This window comes from Trichogramma pretiosum, unplaced genomic scaffold, assembly GCF_000599845.2.
Source record: "Trichogramma pretiosum strain Unisexual culture from Peru unplaced genomic scaffold, Tpre_2.0 scaffold5, whole genome shotgun sequence".
Classification (NCBI taxonomy): domain Eukaryota; kingdom Metazoa; phylum Arthropoda; class Insecta; order Hymenoptera; family Trichogrammatidae; genus Trichogramma; species Trichogramma pretiosum.
Window position 1 is genome coordinate 3,298,949 of NW_019641672.1, and position 6,000 is coordinate 3,304,948.

At 38.3% G+C, this 6,000-nt stretch overlaps 1 protein-coding gene across 3 annotated transcripts in view; it reads right to left on the reverse strand.

Moving 5' to 3' along the window:
* Positions 1–3,630, reverse strand: part of LOC106658739 (tachykinin-like peptides receptor 99D) — a 31,669-nt gene extending 28,039 nt beyond the window's left edge. For all 3 annotated transcript variants that reach the window (XM_014380830.2, XM_014380832.2, XM_023460495.1), the window contains exon 1: positions 3,300–3,630. The gene's annotated coding sequence lies outside the window, so the exon portion shown is untranslated. The remainder of the gene's footprint in view (positions 1–3,299) is intronic.
* Positions 3,631–6,000: the final 2,370 nt, after the last annotated feature.

Sequence of the window (6,000 nt, forward strand, 5' to 3'; positions counted from 1 at the left end):
TAGATGAATAATCTTATTTTTTTTCCATATTTTCTACAAAAATCGTTTGTTAGAGACGGAGCTTCAAATTGATAAGTTCTGAGGAATTTACGTATACAAGTTCCTTTTTGAGATAGAAAATCGCAAACATCATACACGCGATTTTAAAAAGTATATGAAGACAAAATTAGTTAAAACTATAAATTTCGTTTAAAAAATCTGAAGAAATTTTAGGTAACTTAGTTTAGTGTGAAAAGAAAGAAAAAATGTTTGCTACATTTTTAGTTGTCCTAAAATAATGATATTTTCGTTTCTAAAAGGAGGCTTCGCTCTAAAATTTCCTGAGCGTGTAAAAAATTTGAAAAGATTCAAGGCTTTTAGGACGTTGAACTGTGCCTCTAACTTGTTTAGATTTTTCAGGATCAAAATGGTTTGATTTGGAATGGATTTTAATAGAAAACGGACGTCAATATGACGTTAATATCGCTTACGAGCGATATTATTACAATCTCGAATTGGGAACTATTTTTTATGTACTATAACATACCAAAAGCGCATTCAAATTGGTAAACCACGTGCAGAAAAAAATGATGTTTCTGGTTCTTTTGTTCATGTAATATATGTGCTCGAACATATAATGGGTGACTTTGGAAAAGATCGAGACATGTGCAATATAAATGTAATATGCGGGGATTTTATATAAAAGTATGAAAAATGGTGGAGTGTAAGTTACCCTACACTCGGGGTGCCACATAAAAAGAAGCACTTATACCAAGTCGCATGCGTTGCATTCAGTTTTAGCGTTCTCGCTCTCTAACTTTCAGCATATTTCAGCAAAAAGCTCGGGAACGCACAAGCTCGTGTAATACAAGCGCCAAAAAAGCTCGAGCGAATCGGGCGACAGCTCACCCCGCACGTTGTATACTAGATATACATTATATATAAAGTTATACACACGCAGAAAAAGTTTGTGTGTGAGAGAGAGAGATGCAGAAAGCAATGCTCATATTAAGCCGAGGGGAGCCTCGCGCTCTCTCGTCACGGTCACGCGGTCACCTCTCTAAGATTAGATGCACGCACGGTAGAAGGCATAAAACGCGATTTGTGTAAGCGTGATCGAGAAAGAGAAGAGCCATGGAGGGAAATAGGTATGTATTCTCGGTCCGAAGACCTTGTAACAGTCATTACACGTTGAGAAAGTTCACGAGCATGAGAAATGACACGAGCGATAATTGTTGCGTCGGCAAAAAATGAAAATGTTGCCTTCCTCTTCTCTTTCTTGTTTTTTTTTTTTTTTGTCACCTAGTCTTAAGCTAAAGAAAGACGAAAATACCGAGCCAAGATAGACCTTGCTCGAGCGAGTGAGCGCGCGCGCGCGACACACAGCTGACACGTTAATGCATCAGCGTGCGATGAAACGCTGCGACGTCTTATAGCCGGATAAACATCGTATCGCGAAATATTTGCCTATACACGCAAACGCGCAAAGAACGGCACAGTACACCAACATCACTAGCAGCAACGCGTTTACAGATTATGTTTTCTCGGCCCAAGGATTTCCGACTCATAAGTCAGACGACGTGAGCGGCTTACAGAACAAAATCAATATATTGAAACGCAACCTTATGGATCCGTGATTTATAAGTTGACAAAAAAATAAATAAAATGGTGTTCAGGGGCAAAATTGAGGAGTTTACGGGGTAAGCAGTCAGCATTTAATTGGCGTCGATATACACATATTAAACGTAGGAAACAAGTGTTTGAGTGATGTTAAGAACGATCCGAAAATCAATCATGAAAGTCAGCATTTTCTCCACTTGAGCTATGTTAGAGAAGGTAGTGAGAGAGAGAGAAAGAGAAGACTGCAGGAAAATACAAGCGAATCGATTTATCAAAAAGTGTGCCGATTAATAGCAGCCTGTTTCGCATCCATCAAGCTTGCTCGTATATATATTGGCCAGTTTTATACGTATATCCACTGCAATGGACAAATTGCTTTCATACACTTGCCGCATATATATACACGCGCGTTGAAAGATTGCGCGTACTCGGATCATGGACGAGAGGATATCGTATTATTACACTGGGAAAAACTTTGCCAAGCGCCGAGATGAAAAAGGAAGCGCTGGAGTGAAACTCGATAAAGAAACAAGCGATGATAATTTGGTCATTTCACCGACTCGAGCTCGTGCTTCCGCCACTAAACTCATCCGTATGGATAAACGGATGAAATTCAGTTTATAAGCTTGCAACACGAGACAAGGTAAGTAAAGAAGAAGAGAGAATCGAGAAGAAAAGAAAGAAAGCAGCATTCGCTTGGATAAATTCGACCAAGCGACTCGGATAAATGAAAAAACTTTGTATAAACTCGCCACGAAGGATTTTCTATTGCAATACACCGCACCATAAAGGGTCCGAGTTTTTTTTTCAACAATAAGAGCCCAGCAAAAAAAGGCAGCTTTCGTGTATCGTTATTGCGCGAAAAGCGCGATGGAAAGCTCACCCATTCGTCGAGTTGTGGCAAGATTTTACTCGGAAAATGCAAGTACGCTCTGTCGCTTAAAAAAAAGAAGATCGCTCTCTAGGTTCTACGATTCGAAAATCAAAGATGCGCATCTCCGATAGATGTATGCGTTACAAGTTCATGTTATACGTTTAAAAGCGGCGAGCTACGATCGCTACAGCTGTGTACGGTCAGTGCATGGCTCGCGTGGCATGTTTATTTGCATCATTGCGTAACCTTTTTTCTTTACTTCTCGCGGCGTCAGCGGCAACTGCGACGGCATCGGCACGTGTGTTCGTGTATATTTTATGCCTCGAGCTCGAGCTGCATTTGTAAATCGCCGAACTGACTCGCGCGAGCGAGTAATTATAATGAGATTCGACCGTCAACTTGGTTTTAGAAATATCCTAATCTTCTTTTCAGTCTCTTTATACTTTTTTTCTCTACTCGACTCGTCATAATCGCTTCAAATTACATACAGGCAAAAAAATGCATACTCTAACATAGACGAAAACTCGCTTTTGCACGCGCACACACTCAGGCTCTCAAAGTAGATAAAAACTTAGCAATTCATTTTTTCCTTTTATCGAGCGCTAATGGCATCGTTTTAATTACGCCGCTTCGCGCTACCAGTGTTCTTCTCGAGTGCAAAAAAAGAGGCGCGCACGCTTGCGATCCGTCAAAAAACAACTTGAAACTGCATCTGCTTTAGGTACTCTATAATTCCTTCTGTTTCTAGATTTTTATCGCAAATCGTGTAAAATTGCTCGCGTAACTTACTGCATACATACTCACTTTAAAGAGCTTTGTCGCTCACCTTTTGTTCTGCAGACTGGCGCTCATTGAAGCTTTTTGGAGCACACATTATTTTATACAGCTAGCACACCAACACTTTCACTTTTTCAGGTGAAATTGAACGAATGCACTAAACGAAAATAATTCATTGGTACAAATCGCACAAACCGCGCGCATCACTCATCCCCTTGAGAATGTTTCGGTAAGGAGCTTCGTCTCATAAAAGACTCTGACCAGATTTCGGAGTCATTCTGGCGTGGCGCACCGTTATAACAGCTCGTAGTAAATAGTAAGTAGGAACGCTGCTGGTACTTGTGCATGCGGCTCGGATACGCGAAGACGTGGGGCCGGCTACGCAGCGACCGACCGACTGACTGACTCGCGGCGGTGCACTGTGCCAAAGTCTATGTGTACACACCGGTGCGCACGCGAGCTAGTTTGGCGCGCGAGAGCTTTTTTCTCGCCGCACCGCAGTCAAAAGTTCGCGCGCGCAGGCGTGTGCGTGCCTTCGTGCGTGTGTGCCTAGATAGCCAACAGCTTGCGTTCGCTGCAGACATTTTTTATTCTTTTTCTTCATAAGCTGCGTGTTCCGATTTGATTTTTCCCAACTCGATCATCCTCACACTTTTCCGTTGCGTCAAAAAAAAAAACAGTCGAGAAATATACAAGTTCAGTCAATGTCAACGAAACGAATAGCTTTTGCGACATTTTTAGTGGGTTCTCGGGCTCAAGTACATAGCTACACTGTATTTATAAACTCACACACGGGCAGACTGACGTGTTCGCGACACTTTGATTGCCGTCTATAGAGCTGGTATTTCTGGATTTAGTTCCGATGATAATTTTTCTCAATATAACTAATAAACCTCTTTTCTTTCGCTCCTCACCTTGAAACTCTTAAGGCCTTTAATCGATTTATGCACTTAGGGGGGTTTTCCAGATGCTAATGTATCTGGAGAAGCCCAAAATGCCTAAAATCGCCAAAAAACGGCCATTTTTCGCCTTTTTTGCACGTTTTTTGGCACTCTATGTTTTCTACAGTCCATTTCCACTTGAAGCTCATAACAAAACTTCATCAGGTAATAGTTGTCGTCTTCAGGAAGCTTTTTAAATAGTTTTGAAAATGAAAGTCCGTATCAAACTCGATTAGATTTCGTGTATTTTGTTTTTTTTTTTTCAATTTATTTCTATTGTTCAAGCTTTCTGCGTACTCCAATTACTTTGGTATACATTTTTTCTAAAAATTTTAACAATTTCAAACAAAACAGCTCCTTTGCATTTGAATCATTTTATGCACTGAGCTAGGAATTATTTAAATATTTGCGACTTTTAATCAATTGCGGAAAAATGTTAAAATCGCTAACTTTAGGCCTCTGAAAAAGGTCATAGAAGGCCCCGAATTTTCTCAATAATTTTTGGGACATTTCTGACTTCGAAAACAACAAGTTTTTCATATTTACCGAAAAAAATTTTTTTTAGCCATTCGACTTTACTGAGAATAGGCCAAATATTATAAAAAACATGTTTTTTTCCTCATTTTTATGTTTATTTGACCCATTAGTATACTCTCAAATTGAGTGAATTGATTTCTCCACTACGCCACTTGGTAGAAAGTTGTATTTTAGTTTTCGAAAGAATATATTTCATTATTGGCCAATTTGAGGTATACAAAAAACTTTATTTGTGGACTTTTATGCTATTTTATACTATTTTATCATTTTTATGGGGGTTCGAGGTAATAAGTATGATTTTTAAATACAAATTTTAATTCTACATAAAATTTTACTTTAATAAACATGATTTAACAATTGTTTCACATTCGCCCCAGAAATACAGAATAACAAGCAGAATAACATCAGAAAATGAAAATTCAACTTAGAGCTCGTGCAGATCCATGAGAGATGGGTCGAGAGGGCTAAAATTTTAAGGATTTTCATTTTACAGTATACTCTTTAAGAGTACATACTTCGTCATTTTTTGGTATATCACGCTTGACATGAAATAGACCATATATTAGATGCAATGGCATGCATGGTATGATTTAATGATCCGAAAAATTGTGTGATCTAACGAACTCTGATAAAAGTGTTAATGGCGACAATCAAGGCGTTTTTAATGTGTGAGATCTTACGTAAGCTAAGGTGCGTAACAAAAATCGCGAGAGCGAGCGATGAAAATAGTTTGGAATGTGACGTTCATATAAAGTAAAGGGACTTATTATGGAACACATCTTACGAGTAAACTGAAGAAAGAAGTCTATATTTTCCATATGAAACGATTTAATAAATTTTCCATATGTGGTTTTATCAATACAGTTTGTACTTCAGAATATGAATGAACATTATATATGCATTGAAAATGCAGAAAAAAATATTTGTTGGAGTTTGAAACTAGTCGATCTAGTGTCCATGTTATGGAACATCGTTTTTGCTCACGGGCTAGTGTTTCATAATTCGATGCCCCTATTATGTGGTATAAATAATTCTAAAGAGGATTTTAGCATGAATATGGTCATCAAAGTTTAGGAGACGACAATTAATATGCAGACGCAACTTATGAAATTCCTTGCAAGAGTTGGAGGTGTGTAGTTGAATTTAAAAAAAATAAATGTATTGAAATGAACATAATAATTGTAAGCTAAGGCACAGTATCGATTTTTCAATAAGCGATGTCTTAAAAAAATTATAGAACTGGATTTTAAATGGTTGTTAGTTTTGATTTCA